The sequence below is a fragment of the Oryza brachyantha genome, chromosome 8 (assembly GCF_000231095.2).
Source record: "Oryza brachyantha chromosome 8, ObraRS2, whole genome shotgun sequence".
In the NCBI taxonomy this organism is placed as follows: Eukaryota; Viridiplantae; Streptophyta; class Magnoliopsida; order Poales; family Poaceae; genus Oryza; species Oryza brachyantha.
Window position 1 is genome coordinate 1,772,899 of NC_023170.2, and position 17,386 is coordinate 1,790,284.

The window sequence follows — 17,386 nt, forward strand, 5'->3', positions numbered from 1 at the left end:
AGTATGGGGTGGGTTTTATTAATAGTATATATTTAATACTTCTAATTAGCTTTTGTTTATGCAAGTGACGACGGGTGGGATGGTGCCATATTTCACCAATATCCATTAGCTTTTGTTTATGCTTATAACATAAAAGTTAAATTTTTAAAAATTGATTTTGGGGTTTTTTAATATAGTTTATTTTTCAATAAAGGCTTTTAGATCACTGAGAATACATATAAAATTTTTATTGATAAATTATTTTCTATCTGCAAATATGCCGTTTGATTTTTTTTTCAAAAATTGAAAAGATGGCACCAAAAGTTCCTACATTATTTCCCCACCCTCTGTTGCGTTTAAAGAGCTCATGCATAACCTACTGACTACATTATTTTCTTTAAGCAAGAATTTCAGCTTTTAGTTTATTCAGTTTGATATGATGATGTATTAACAATTTCATTCTTATACATGAACTGTAGGGCAATTGAAATGAAATTCCATGATATGCCGTCATCTAATTGTTGGTCAAAGTTTTATGCTGGTTACAAAGTACTAACAGAGTGTTTATGAATGCAAGCAAAACTAATGGATAACGTAGCATCCAATAGAACCTTTTTAATCAAACATCAGTGTAAATTGTAATGGTACTGTTCATTTCGAAGAACAAGATAAGTTCAAAACTTGTAATCTCTCCGTTTCATAACATAAGATATTTGACTTTTTTATTTACAATGCTTGACAATTTGCCTATTCAAAAAATTATAGAAATATCATTTATTTTGCTTGTAACTTATTTTATTATCAAAAGAACTTTAAGCACGAGTTGCCATTTTTTTATATATATTTATACTAAATTTTTAAATAAGACGAATAGTTAAACGTTGCAACCAAAAAAGCCAAACATATTATACAACGGAATCAAGCGTTTAGCGCACTTCTAGCGTTGTAATACTCATGTGGTTCAGAGATCTTCTCGGGTTGTCTCTCGAGTGTTCGTCGTTCTCGTAGTTCCTCATAGTGAAATACATAGGCTCCTTGGGAGCAGGAAGCACTGCAACCTCGTTCTCCAGCATGAACACGATGGATGACATGAGTGGCCTCGCACTTGGTTGATCTTGGACACACAGGAGTCCCAAGTTAATACATCGCAAAGCTTCATGGATTGGGCAACTCTCCACAATTGATGCGTCCATAAAATCCCTTGCATTACCATCCTTCCATAAGCTCCATGCCTGATAAAAATTAAGTTCCAATCAAGTCATGACATTTAGTTTTGAGTTGTACTTCTTCGGTTTTATATTATAAGATTTCTTGGATTTTTCTAGATTTATCATCTATTATCTATCTATCTACCTATCTATCTATTATATTATAAAGACAGACTTAAAAGCAGACTCCACGTTCGCTATGGGGCTAAAAATTTTCACGTTAATCGGAGAAAAAAGAAAAAATACCGTTAAATCATGGTGCGTCCAGATTATAACGGTGTAGATTAATCGGAGAAAAAGAAAAATATGACCACTGGATCATAGTAGGATTAGATTTTAACGGTATAGATTAATCTAATTCTTTTCCCGACTGTTTCGATGATGTTTGTATTTATCCGAGTATGAATTGGTGCCATCTACGTAATATTTTTTCACCGCATCGTCGTCCACGTATCGATGCAGGACTGGCCGACTGGGCCTACACCAACCAGCGTCCGCCCGGCAGTTTCGACGGCAAAGATTAACCAATAGTAGTCCCGAGGATTGTATGAGCAAGGTCCGAAGAGTCTCTTTCTAATTAACTTGAAGGCAAACGTGGTCTAATAACATTTGAGAGTTGGTTTTATGAGCAAATGACCAAAATATATTAAACTACTTTTGACCAAAAGATACTGTTAGGTCTAGATTTCAAGGTCTGATATTTTAGATAAATCAGAAAATAAAGTAACATAAAAAAAAAGCCATCATGTTCACTTTCACCGGCTAGAAAATCTTACATTAATCAGAAAATAAAAAATAATCCAATTAGAATAAAATTTCGAAGTTAAAAATAAATAAAAATAATATAGAAGAGTTCAGGTGTAAATACAATTTAAGAAAGTCCAAATTTTAGATTAAAAATTTAATAATAATATAAAAGAGTCCATCTATAAATACAATTTGAAAACATCTAAAATTATGGTTAACAATAAGTAAAATTAAGAAAAAGAGTCAACATATAGATATAATTTATAAGTATCTAAAATTTAAATTATAAATTAAATATTATATAGAAAAGATTTTATGTACAAGTATAATTTAGCATATAGGTAAATGAGGTTCATGTAAAAATAGATTTAGAAAATTTTAAATTCAAATTAACAATTAAAAAATATTATTATCAAGATAGGAGACATAAGACCCTACATAGTACAATCTATAGGGATGCTTGCCGCATAATATGTGTACTAGATCATAATATATGTAGATCATGAGGTCTACATCTTCTATAAAAAAGAAAAATCTACACTACTAAATCATATTATATCTAGATCGCAGGGTGTAGATATGCTATAAAAAGGAAAATTTTGCACAACTAGATTATAATATATCTAGAACGAAAAGATAATTATTTTAACCATCGGATCATAATATATTAAAAAATTAACTGTTCAGATTCAATGAAAGTATATGGAAACGGGACAACACACATCCTATGCCCAAAATATGCACAACACGACCTCGCTTATTAGAGAGAGCTAGCTTTGGTTAGACGCAGCAGAGCACAGTGGCCTCTGATCCTCAGTCGTTGCACGTCGCCGCTGACACAGTGGCTTCCCGGAGCTTTTCTTTGTTTCGCCCCATTCAAACACGGAGAGAGAAACAAGCAACCCAACGCAAGCCCGAAAAGAAGACTCCAGAAAATAATTTAGAAAATTTTAAATTCGAATTAAGACTTAGAAATAATTATTACCAAAATAAAAGACCCTATATAGATATAATTTTATAAGGATGCTAGCCGCACAATATGAACGGGCCAACGAACCATTTCATCCCTACCGAGCCGCTATATATTCATGTTTTCTACAATTTTGACCATAAATTGTGAGATAATTTGAAATTAACATGATTATGTCCTCACCAAATCTATTGACCCATTAAAGTGACATGAAAAGAAGGTTAGATGTTACCCCTGACGGGCTAGAAATTATAATATTAATCAGAAATTAAGAGAAAAGAAAAATAATATTTTTTTAATCGGTCAAGAATCAGTTTTCTATAAGAGAAAAAGGGGAGAAAAGAATGAGTTTTCTGAATCAGACAAGAAAAACAGAAAAAAGATAATATTTTTTGGAATCGGACAACGAAAGCAAAGATCAATTAAAAATAAATAAAAATAGTCCACGTGCAATAAAGTTTTAAAAAAATCCAAATCTCGGATATAAAGAACAAAATCCATGCGTAAATACAATTTAGAAAAAATCTAAATCTTGGTTAAAAGCTTTAAAATAATAGATGCCGAGGGAAGAGTCCATATATAAATACAATTTGAAAAGATATAAAATTTTGGTTAAAAATAGAAAAATTAAGAGAAAGAGTCAAAATATAAATATAATTTATATTATCTAAAATTTGAATTACAAATTAAATATTATGTAGAAAAGAGTTTAGGTACAAGTATAATTTATAATGCAGGTAAACGTGGTTCTATGTAAAAAATATAATTTAGAAAAATTTAAATTCAAATTAACAATTAAAATAATAATTATTAAGATAATAGACCCTATATAAAAATAATTTATAACAATGCTAACCACGCAATATACGCGGGAAGAAGCCTCCAGGTTCTTTCTGAGGGGCTAGAAATTCTAAGATTAGTCGAAGAAAAAAGAAAAGAAAAGATTGTGTTTTTGTTGAAACGGACATGGACACCGTTGAAACTGCCAAGTATTTTATCAAATCGTGAGACATGGAAAACATGCAAGATAGTAGTGAGAAACCCAATCATAATTAAACTCATGCGCATCCATAAATTATAAATAACTTTAGAATAGAAATATAATAACAAAAAAGTAATTTATATTAAGATCAAAGTCCATGTAGAGGTACAATTTAGAAAAATAACAAAAAATCAGATTAAAATTTAATATATATATATATATATATATATTATTGCGAGAAGAGTCTGTCCATCTAGAAATACATGAACATTTGAAATTTTATGGACAAAGAACTTATTATAATAATCTTATATCAAACATATAAAATCATGCTGGTAAAGTTACGGAATTTAAAATCATCGTTGTTTTAATATTTTTTTAAGTAATAGAACGTAAAAATATATATGTACATGCGTAGAAATATATACCAATGCTAGCCACACAATTTGCGCGGGCCTCCATTCTAGTTATATTAAAATATATGTTTTATATATATATATATATATGTATCCAGATTCATTATCACATAAATAAATCTACACAAGGCTAGAAAGTTTTATAATGTAAAACGGAAGGAATAGATAAGTTGAGTGCTCTGCTATACTTACATAGGCTATAAGGTTTGAACACTCCACTTTGAGATGGGCTGAGCTGATCTTTAAGCCACTGACAACTTCCAATAGTATAACTCCAAAACTATAGGTGTCAGACTTGACGGAAAAACATCCATCCAAAGCATATTCAGGTGACATGTAACCACTGTAAATATTTCAGGAAACAGTATACAGTTTGGATTAGTGGAAGCGGTTTCGATGCTGAACATTGGCTAATATTACGAAGCATGAGTTACTTACTATGTCCCAACAACCCTGGTGGTGTTAGCTTCTTGCTCATTTCCACCGAAGATCCTTGCCATACCGAAATCTGATATTTTAGGAGCCATTTCTGTGTCCAACAAGATGTTGCTTGTTTTCAGATCTCTATGGATTATTGTTAATCTTGAATCCTGGTGAAGATACAGAAGACCTCTTGCTACCCCTTTAACTATCTTGAACCTCGTCGACCAATCAAGCACATCTTTTCTGTTAGTATCTCCCAAGAACAAACGTAGAGTGAAATTAATTTATTGTCAGACATCTTGAGTATCCATCCCGTTAATATTTGAATGTTTGCTATATGTGATCATATGTCAGAAATAACATACCAAAAAGGAAGGAATCCAAGCTTTTGTTTGGTAAGTATTCGTAGATGAGTAACTTCTCATCTTCTTGAATGCAGCAACCGAGAAGCCTAACCAAGTTTCTGTGTTGTAATTTGGCAATCAGAACCACTTCATTTCTAAACTCCTCAACGCCTTGCCCTGAACCCTTACTAAGCCTCTTGACAGCAACTTCTATTCCACCCTCCAAAACTCCCTAAATATATATTACACCATTCTTTGATTAAATAAATAGATAATCTGCAATATATTACTATATATATATATATATATATATATATATATTCTACTGTAAAACCAAGCTAAAGACTTTTCATTAGCTTGTACACTTTTCCAAACCCTCCTTTTCCAAGCAAGCTGTAATCGGAGAAACTGTTTGTTGCTGCGAGGATCGCATCGAAGCCAACAGAAGAAAATTCTACATTTTCGTTTCCAACTTCGCTTGGATAATCCTTCCTCCCCTGAAATGAGTGTTTGCTCTGAACCTTCTTGCTTCGTTGTTTGCCTGACAGTGACAGGAAAGCCTCTAGATCAGTATATCTCATCCAAAGTTCAAAACTCGAACTAATTAAATCTTCTGAGCTCTACCTCTTGATTTGCATACAAGGTATATGCTTGCAAGAATCACCAGAAGAACAGACATAACCGGGAGTACAATCTTCAGCACACTACTTCTCGTCTTGTTACCTTGCAAAAACATATATAGTCAAATTAAGCAAGAGAAAAATATTGAATTGATCCTATCATACAGTCAACAATAGAGAAATTTACGAGAAATCATTTCTTCTACATATATACCTTCTGAGCTGGGAACACGAAGGTACAGGTTCTCAACGCCGGTGCCGTCTCTGAACTTGCCGGTGTCGATGAGCTCCCCCGTCCAGACCAAGCACCTCGACCGGTCGTCCATGGTGCCGTCGACGCTGCTCAGGCTCGCATAAGCATACGCTCTGCAGGAGCAGTTGCGGCTGCACTCTGCGGTGCACTCATCGAAGCTTCTGTTCCTCACGCGCAAGAACTTGTCCGGCGTCTTCATGCTCGGCAAGGTCAAGAAGCCATCTCCGGCGCCGCCGCCGCATCCCAGGTCGGCCTCCTTCCTCCGACATCCTCTGGAGACGTCGAGGGTGTCGACGGGAACGAAGCCGTCGAGGCACTTGCACGACGGAGCTGCCTCGCCGCCGTCGCAGTAGCCGAAGGGCCGCACGAGGCGTACTGGTCGTAGGCCGCGGCGGGGAACTCGGAGAAGGCGGTCCACGACGACGTGTTGCTGTCCCAGCTCAGGAAGGTGAGCATGCCGGTGTACTCCAGCGTCAAGCGCATCGGCGGTGAGCCGTCGGGGACGGTCAGCCTGAATCTGAGGCCGTTGGAAGTGTCGCCGTCGATCGTCTGGTACAGCTTGAAGCTGGTGTTCCTCTGCATGACGCCGAAGATCGGCGCGCCGGTCCACGCGGGGCGCCGCCAGTGCAGCCTCGTCGCGTTCCAGACGACGATCTGGAGGCCCGAGCTGGAGTCGCCGCACATGGAGAAGTCGCCGGCGGACGGGTCGTCGGGTCCCCTCCACGAGACAATGCGGCGTGACCGATCGGCCACGTAGATAAGCCGGAAGCTCACGTTCGGCACGATGGTGTCCGTCGGGTGTTCGAAGCTCCGCCACACCTCGGAGCCGTCCGGAAGCCGCACGACGAAGTTACCGGTGTCGAGCAGCACGGCGGTGGCTCCATCGCCGCCGCTGGAGATATTGTTCGCCGTCGTCCAGACGGTGCCACCGCCATTGGCGTCGGACAGCACGAGGTCCGAACCATTTGTCAAGAACAGCTTCACGGAGGAGGAGGAAGAGGAGCTCGTCTTGATCGGGACGTTGCGATTGGCGACCCACACGTAGGTGCGCACGGGGATCTTGTTGTACCATACGCCGACGTAGAGCTCCGAGGTTGAGTTCGTCGGGGAGAAGAAGCCGAGAGCGAACGCGCCGCCGCCGGAGACGGGAACCTCGCCGGGGGACAGTGGCCTCGCGGGTGTTAGACTGTCGTCGGATTTGCAGAAACAAACAAGGAGCAGGAGGAACACGAACACTTGAAGGTAGCTTGCCATGGCGGCCGTCACGAGTTCGATCTGTGCCACCAATATGGTTGGTGAAATTTGTGATGATCGCAGGGAGAAGATAGCAAAAAGATACTCCCTCCATATTTTATTTACAAGACATCACCGATGTCCATCTTATTCAAAATTTACATCCAAATATATAAAATTATAGGACATACTTAAAAATTTATATAATAATAAATCATATTATACCAAAATAATTTATAATTGTATAATTTTTTTAACAGGATGAATGATCAGGATCTGAAAGCTAACTACATTTTATAAAAATATATGGAGATTGGAGAGAGCAGTAGATAAGATGTTCAACGTATTGACGAACGGTTGAGGTTCAACGGCTCGCAATCAGTAGGAGTTGGAATTTTTGTTGGCACCCCAGTTGGAATTAGTCCGCAGTTTCACATCAGAGAATGCTGACATCTGCTGAAAATGCACCCGATTTTCATGGAACCATGCCGTTACGTCTGGGGTATAAATGTATAATCTGTGTCGTGGTTACTCTACAGCCACACAATACAGTGAGACGGTCAAGCTTTTAATAAAACTGCCTATCTTGAAGTCACCCTTAGAGCAGGTACAATAGCAGGCTATAAGCCAGCTATAACTATATTTTAAAGAGATAAGAGGGAAGAGAAGAGAGATGGGCTACTAATTTGTAGCCAGCTGCACACGAGCTCTAAGATAAAATATGTGTATGACATGTGGGACCATGTATTGATATTTTGTAGATACTATTATATAAGTTGAATATTAGATTGGCTATAGATGAATTGGAGCTAATAGTTGGCTATACTATTGAACTTGCTCTTAGCATCAGGCTGCAGAACCTGGCAACGATATGGAAGGCGGTGATTCATATTTGCAAACGAAAAATAAATTATGCACAAAATTTTTATATGCGTATTCTTAGCAATCTAAAAGCTAAGGTTGAAAAATAAATTTTGGTAAAATAAGCTTAAAATCAACTTTGAATTTAAGATTGAAAATTTAAATTTTAGCTTATAAATATAAACACAAGCAAAAAGATGGGACGAAAGACTTAACTAGGATTAGAGCAAGATATTGACTTGTCAAAACTTTTTTACAATTTTGGAGGTTTTTCATCATAGCTTTTTCTTCGTCCTCTACGTTTAGTCGTTAAGAACACATCCATAAATGTTTTTATTCATAAATAATTTTTTTATTTTCAAATATATCGTTTAGCTTTTTCACTCAAAAAGCTAAACAATCAACACATTAAATGGTCCTAGCTTGGCAAAGAAAAGTGTTGAATTCAATCTTTTCCCTTTCTTTGGTTTCGTTGTTTCGATGAAAATAGTCTGGAACATCGAAAGCTATGTTAACATGCTACACATGAAAAATAAAGAAAGTGTATTCTCAGTTTAATTCAGGGTCTATGGTGATGTTCAACATATATTGCTTTATTTTTCTTTCTTGGGCAATTTTACTATCCTTAAAAAGTAACTTGACATACCATATTTTATAATATAAATTATTCAAGGTAATTTGAGATACCATATTTTATAATATAAAACTTTAGTACCTTGAAGATGCTAAGTAATGTACCAACAAAATATATACTAAAAATTTGGTTCCTCGAGTTATTTTTCTGAGGACCATAAAGTTCCACTTATTTCTTTACTTCTAGACAATAAAAATATGTTTGTAAATGGATCCTATAAGCTGATGTTCATTCTACGGGAAGAAGAATAGAATAAGATGATTACAGCGACGGAGAAAAAACTACGGGTATCGACCAACAATAACCATTGTAGGGAGATGATTACAATGCAGGAGAATAAACGGACGGTCATACCTTTCCTGTACAACTTACAAAAGATATGTATAGAGGGAAATCTAAGAGTTCATTGTTTACACCATAGGCTGCGTTTTTCCCTAGATTATTCTCAGATTGTTTTTACTTTTGCACACACGGTTACTAAACTACTAATTAAACGACACATTTTTGCATAAAATTTCTACATGGAAATTAATCATCTTACTTTTGGAAAATATATTTTTAACTCAGCTAATTTCATTATTTACACTGTTAAATAGCTATCACAAAAATATGATTATCTTTTATATTTCACCTGCAACTGAAAATAATAGTGATCTAGCCACCGTACTGCAGTAAAAAAGAAGACATGACAGAAGGTTTTGTTACTATAGTTGGCCATACGCCCGAGGCTGAACGGCCCAACCCAAGCATGGCACGGCTCCGCCAGTGTCGGGCCTAGGCTGGCCTGGTCCGATGGTTGGGTTGTGCCTAGGCCACACCCTCGGCACGTTGGGCCGACTCGATACAGCCCGGTTCATATAAGGCCTAGCTCAAAAAGAAAAGTATGTAAAATATAATTATTCTAGTCATATATAACACAACCCAAAGAAAAGGGATGAGAAATAGGCTTATGAAGAGGGATGAAATACAGACTTATTTATTAAAGAAGCACGATGGGCCATCGTGCTTTCAGGTCGGCCCGGCATGGCTCCAGTGGTATTTGGCCATGCCTGGACCTCCGGTGCTGCTCGTGGCCAGCACGGCACGGCCCGGTATGTTGATCGGGCCGTGCCGGCTCGACGCATTTCGGAACAAGCCGGATCGTGCCTGGGTCGTGCTGAGCCAAGCAGCCCATTTGGCCAACTATATTTGTTACGTACACTATTGTAGTTGAGTGTTTTGTTCTCTTTGATTGGATGTTGAACTGTACATGATCTGCCTTATCGAAGGCGTGTGTCGTGCCATCCTCTGTCTTGAAGGTGTTTGGAAAAAAAATCTCCTAATGTTGCAGTTGGTTTTCTTTGGTGTTTCACATGTTGATTTCTTAGTGTTGCAGTAGTTCTTTTTCAATCTTGCATCTGGTTGAAACATTATTCACCAAATAATGAAAAATCTATAATAATCCTGAACCACCATATAAAAAATCATCCAAAGTTAACTAGGAACATATGTCAGAGCGCTATACAGTTGCATCCCTAGAAATAAAGGCGATTTGAGGAGTTTTAATTTCGTTGGGTGGTTAATTAAAAGATTACGACTCTTGATTATGATGATGATGAGTATTGTCAGTTAGTAAAAAATAGTATATGTCAAATTAACATAATTTATGAAAAGCAAGATATTTCACTCCCCACGTGCATAATGATAATGTACCAGCCAAAGTACATGGTGAAATGCAAATCGGGATAATCCCCCATTGATCTTACTAGGTGACTATGGCCCAAGGCTGCCTGAAGGTATTGTACAACACCAAACTATGGCGACCACATTTTGCCATGCCTAAGCTTAAACATGACACAATTGCTTAGGTTAAGGTTTGTTTTTGCACTAACCATAGTAGAAGTGCTACAACTTGTTAGGCATGTTTCCACACTTTAGCTGTATCTTTTTTCGCCAAATGTGTGGCGTTGTTTTCCCTCACCATGCCACAGTTTAGCCACAAGGATCTAAGTTAGAATTTTTTTTTCTGAAAACTTAACTTAGAACTTAGTAAGGTTAGCAGTAGACCAAACAAGCCCTATATTCCCATTGCTTCTCATGCCCATGGATGGTATACAAATTTTATCCCATTAGTGCAGATGTGCTAAATAAGCATCCAAGCAATTATTTGTGTCTGTCGTTGAATGGTTTTGAAGTAATCCTTCCTATATTTATCATCAGGGATCCAGCAAGGTGAATACACTACCATTGTCCCGCTCATCACTAACGGCTCAAAATCGTCATCTATAAAAGCTGAATTTACAGTTACTAATATTTATTTGGTTAGTGGGTCCATCTCTGGTGCATTAATTCTGAATTTAATCGACATAGTGGATATATTTTTATCGGACGACTATGATTAAATTATATTACCAACGATATTAGGTGCAGTAGAAATTTGAAAGGATAATATTATTATTTTTATTGTGATTTTTATTGCCAAACAGCAAAATTACAAAAGTACTACTAATCAATTAATAAACCAAGTAAAAAATACCCTTTTTAATCAATGATTGAGATTAGTTGTACTGGTAGTAGAGTATAATGCACCGGAGAGGACCATGTCAAAATACTTTTTTGAGTTTATTTTCACACCACAAAAAACCAAAATGAAAATGTGGAAATCGATTTCTCTGGTGGCTGCATGCGTTATGTCTCCCACCAGCAAAATTGATTTTCACTGCTCTCATCTGACCGATAGCGAAGATCGTTGGTTTTCACTAACCTTTAATTGCTGACAGGATGCGACAGTGAGGAGTCTCACCTGTAATTAATGACTCCAAATGATGAGCCAATATAGATGGTACGTGTTTTTCATTAGTAATATGTCAAATTTGATAACCGTAACAGATTGGTACACCATCATCTCTAATAGTTGATGCATATATATGAGCCGTTACAGATGACGCTAACCACATCAGATTCTAAGTGGGGTGAAGCCGAACATACTTGATTTGTTCAGTCATCATCGTTACAACTGCATCTATATCCCTACAATGATATATGGACCAAAAGCCTGAACATTTTTGCAAATTCCATTATTGCTACACCAAATAAAATTACATACACTGACAATTTAACCAAACCAGCACCAAAAAAAACTTGCATATATGACGAAAGTTTCAAAAAAAAAACTTACATATATGACATGTAGTAAAGATTAGATTTGCCAAATAAATTCTAAAATTTCAAAGATGGGAGGCTCCACTAGCACGGGATAGTTCATCTCAACCAGACGGACAGCCTCATCTCATCAGTGTCGGGAAAAGCCCTCGTCGGTACGTAGAGGTCACATATGTGAGAAGTTATCTCAATTGGGTATTTGGCCATTACGTATGATAGTTATCTTAACCAGGCTAAGAAGAAGACCCGCCACAGATAGGTTTGACCCAACATATGAGTCAAATGTGTTAGTTATGTCTCCTGTCACGGATGACTAATCTCAATCGGGTATAAAGATATGCCTGTCACGGATGTTGTTGTTTCTATGGGGCATAAAGATATGACTAATCTCGTTGCTATTCGTTAGCTCCGTTGCAACACCAATAAACTAAAGCTTACCCTAGTTTCGTGGAAGGCAGCCTTCCTAAAATCTTTGGCAACAAGCTCAAAAACAGATCACTAACGTACTTTACAGCTTCAACTACATCTCCTGACACCTCCTTTTCCTACGTGATCTCACCATCAGGGAGGGGCAGAGGGAGGCCTGGCCTCCCCCCATGAAGAATTAATTTACTTTCTATTACCAACTAATTAATCTATAATTACGTCGTTATGACAGGGCACTTCGCTGTATTTCTGCAAAGGATTAAAGTTCTGGTTAGCCCGCCCCCCCCCCCCCCCCTCTCCACCATGATACCTAGATCCAAATTCAGATGGGAATTTCGGGGGTGGACATTTATGATTTGGGTGAATTTGTGATTTCTGTGATTTCAGAATGATTTGGATTTACCTGGCTCGGTTCGAGTCGGCTTGATGCTTTTTTAATTAATTTGGAAAGCTATCGGTGTCGAGTGTGAGAACCAACACGGATGAATGGACCTATTTAGACATGCCGAGGATTTTGTGTTGGGTCCAAACCAGACACTAGCTGATGAGATTTGAGGCCCTGCACTAATGTTAGGGCTGGCTTGTGACAACCTAATTAACAAGCTAACACAAACGAACAAGCTCGGTTTTGTTACAATGGCCGCGTATTGTTGCTTACTGCCAGTATATATTTCTTCATAAGCCCTAACACATCATTTACCTCTCCACTTTATATTTGAAATAATAAAATATTCTGAAATTATGTATGTTGCCAAGTGATAAATATTGGTAAAAGAATCATCCTTTTGTATGTCAAAACATATATATTATGCGATGTATGATTTAAAATCCATGTAAAATATTTGAATTTTGTGTGTATTATGATGCAACTTTTTACAGTCATTTATCATTCGGTACTTAACTTAAGTTGGTTCCTCTGAAGTTTCAAGTCCATTTTTGTGTATATCATTTCTGACTCCTGGATAAACTTCAGCACAAAAGGGCAACCTTTTATGTTGGATCTTTGCGGGATAGAGACGATTAGATTGAACGAAAGAGACATAAATAGATATATATATATAAGTTCACTACTCAACAATGTATTTATTACAAAAAGTTTTTCATCATTTCATCTCTTATAATAAATTAATTTTTAACTCTATAGTGGCTAATTTGATCGTTTATAGGAAATTAGAAAAAAAATACCATTAACAAACTATCACACAAAAATTAGACTATCAGCAAGAGAGAATACAGCTAAAGTCATTCATTTCATTCACTATGACAGAAGACCACTACTAAGTCCTTATGATCCATTCCGGTTATGATCCATTCCGGGAGGCTACAGGCATTGAAAACAAAACTGGTCCATTAGCCATGAGTGGGCATCCCAATTGATTTTGCTGTGTAGTGTACAGCTTCTTCATACAGTATGCATATAGCATGAAACTATATTCCCTTTGCTTCTCATGCCTATGATATATGTACAACAACGGTGTAGACCGGCTGAAGAGGCATATGTAGCTATTTTTAGGTAGTGTTGCATGGATAGGTGTTTTACATACCAATAGCAGTAGAACTAATATATACTGTTTATCTTTATAATCCAAATGTGTAAAGGAATTCAAAAACTCCACCGCAGAGTTTGGGGTGTCCACTAGTCTTACAATATAAATGATGACTTTGCCCTTGGGCATGATGCCTCGCTGTGTGGCGCAGCCAGATAGAAGGACTGAGCACTCAAGCATAGTCATCCGATTAATAATCAATGATGAGAAAAAACAATGCTATGGATCTGAATATAACAGTTAAGATTCATAGGTACTTTTGTAGAAAAAGGTAACAATCTGACTTCTCTCAATGGGCACATACTCGATCCGCCCCTATTTCCGGAAGCTTAACATTTTAAGAAGCGCGGGATTTTAGAATATACAAAAGTTGGGTTTTCTATCTTCTGTCTTTTACTTTATTTTATTTCTAGATTTTTACAACTACATCTTCTCATAATCTGGCTGAGAATTGGATTGTTTGGGGGAAGCTAGAGATTCTAGGAAAGCTATATGTTTTCTCCTAGAAAACAGGCCCTAGAAAATTCCTATGGTGAGCCATAGTGAATCTTCAAGGCTCAAGAAAAATTGGCTACCATCAAAACATTTTTCCTTTCTTGAACCAATCAAAATTATCCATCAGAAAGAGAAATCCATAGAAAAAAACATCACATATTCATATTCCACAGGCTTCCAAAACTAGCTTCCCTTTTCAACTCGATCGAAACATACGAAAAGCCTACTAGAGAGAGTGATTGGTAGGAACACCAACAACCAAATACTTTTAGCAGGAATAAAAAGAACCCTCTAATTAAACTGATGAAGTCGTCGATGTTGCTAGTGTAACCGCCTCCTCTCGCCGCTTAAAATAACCCAAAGATGGCGAGAAGTAGATCAACTTTATTGCATCAAGTTTTATTTACAAAGTGCATACAAAGCACTTCTTTCGAATTATAATTTTCTCTTACAATAGCTACACAATAGACACACCTCAGGCCTCAACCTCTCTTCTATTTGTACCTAAAACTTCTACCTCAAACTAAGAGTAGGACCCCTTGTTCTACTGGGACTCAATTGTGCAATTTCCAAAACCAAATTCAATTTACCAAATTAAATTCTCTATTTACAAATTCTGATGTCCAAAACCAAAACCAATTTTTTTCATTTGAATTTCTCCATCATTTTTTCAGTGTTTACATATAACATGAAGCCCCGTTACAATGATCTTTCTACACGGTATCCATTCACCGTGTGTTATCTTGTGTCCAACATCATGACTTGACATCCCCGACCATTCCCCTACCATTTGGTCACTTGTACACATAGATAAACCAACCATATTCGGGCCTAGATATCGCAACCTGATCTACATTAGTTACATGCACAAGGACCAACACCATAGATTTCTAAACCAATTTCTAGTAAATAAACCATTTGCAATGTCAATTGTTTATCACAAAACATTAATCTTAACAATTATCATTCAAATATGTTGTGCATAAACAAATACATTATATACAGGATATTACTTCTGGCTTCCATCAGGCATGCCAATTTTCTAGTTTATAACAAAGGCTAGTCGTGTCAAATAAATTTTGAAAATTTTAAGACAAAGAATGTTCTTTTTGCAAATTCTTAGCTCCATTTCAACAATTATAACTCAAGCTTACCTGTCTAGTTGCACCCTAGGAAGATTTCTTAATTATCTCTCGCAGCAGGCTCAGCAAGCAGATCATCAAGGTACTTTACAGCTTCAGCTACATCTCCTGATACCCCTCTTTCCCATGTGATCTCACCAGAGTTCTCTAAGGTACCATTTCCTAGCAACTTTTGTGACATTTGTGGATATGCATGCAACCCAAATAGCATAATTAAAAGAAGTGATCAACAAATGAAGATGGAAGTTCATGCCCTCTATTTGTGACAGCATAAAAATACAATGACCTATAACACAACGCAAGCATGATCATCTCCACCATAACTGACCATTTCTTGCATTCTATTTTAAATGGCACAGATTCTGAGCTATGTCGGATTTCTTGCAGCATCTTCGAATAGAATTCATGATGGCTTCCATGCCAAAGATCGTGTATGTGTCAACATCTAGATGTATACTAGTATATATATGCTTCATTTAGCAGCGATCTCACTAGTTACCAATTTGATGCGAGATGGTGCATGGTTTCTCTATTTATTAAGATTGGAGATATGAATGAAAAGTGCACATGTATAGTGATGGCGTGGTCTAGAGCAGTGCCTCTTTTATTAGAAAGGATGTTGGCTCTAAGTACCTCTTTAAATAGAACCACATTCTTCCAAGCCTAAAGCAGTGTAGGGTAGTAGTAGCATTGATTTCTCGGTCACTATGCCGATGTCAAGTATGGCCAACGACATTAACCATAAGGATTTCAGTAGGAGAGAAAGAGAATTGAGGGGCCAACTCACCATGATGTTGCAAAAGCTCATCTCAACCATCCAGCTTTGAAGCGTTGTAGCAATATTCGTACAAGCTTTTCTACTACACTATATAGATGGTAATCTTTGTTCTAGCAGCCCATGCGAGGGCTGGACAAGGCATGGCTTGGGGGGCTTGGGCAGTATCGAGGCATGAGGAGTCCAACACTGGCACATTGTTTGGAAGGAGTCAGTCAGCCATTTGGAGATAGTCACCACAGACCAGGACCTGTCAAGAATGATTGAGGGAATATGATGACATGTGATTCTTCTCATGTTGACTGACTGCCAAATCCTAGCAAGGAAGTCATTGCACAATGGCTGGCACTGCAACCTTCAGACTGGTCATGATCCTGGTGTTTGTCCAAACTTAACCCCAACTAAGCAGACGATCCTCATGTTTGTCCAAACTCAACTCCAGAAGCCTCTCATTCCTATGAGCCTATCGAGATATGAAACACTCAGCTTATTACTATATGCAGGTGTTTTAACATTTTGGCTACTTGGAGTACAATTAATCTAGTCCATTTATTTTATGTAATCCAATGGATCCGATCTATTTATACTACCACATGTACTACTAGTAGTACAATATTTTTTACTAGTAGAAGAATTTTAAATCAACTATCAAGATTTTTCTACCGATAATGATACTTGTTGAATACTATCAGTAGAAAGCACTTTAGATCATTGTTTAGAAATTCATGAATCTTTTGTTGTTTACATTTCTTTCACATGTGACTCTTAGGTAACTATAACCGGTCTATCCGGCATATATATACTACTTTCCTAGCTATCTATTTACCAAGCATTCAGATACAGAGTATTGTGTCTATTTATCATCGTGAGTAGGAAACGCCCACAAATTGACAAGGTTGTGATGCTGACATGTTGTCTCTCTTTATCAAACAAGGTGTGTGATTATCAGCGCAGCACGGTAGACAGAGGAGGAGGGGAGATGACCGGATGAGCTTGAGTTCGCCAACAATTGGTAGAGGCGTAAGAGTAGGGTACTTGAGTCGTACACAAAAAAAACTAGGAGTTTGAGATTGCCGTCGGCCATGCACATGAGGAGCATAGGCTCGCCGGCAGCTGCACCACTGGAAAGGTGCTCAGGTCCTTCACTATCATACTTCCCACGCTCACATTGTAATTGGGTCATAACCCAC

General features: G+C 37.4%; 1 pseudogene; it reads right to left on the minus strand.

Annotated features, from left to right (window-relative positions):
- Positions 1–905: 905 nt before the first annotated feature.
- LOC102715603 lies at positions 906–7,270 on the minus strand (annotated as a pseudogene).
- Between the last annotated feature and the right edge of the window lie 10,116 nt (positions 7,271–17,386).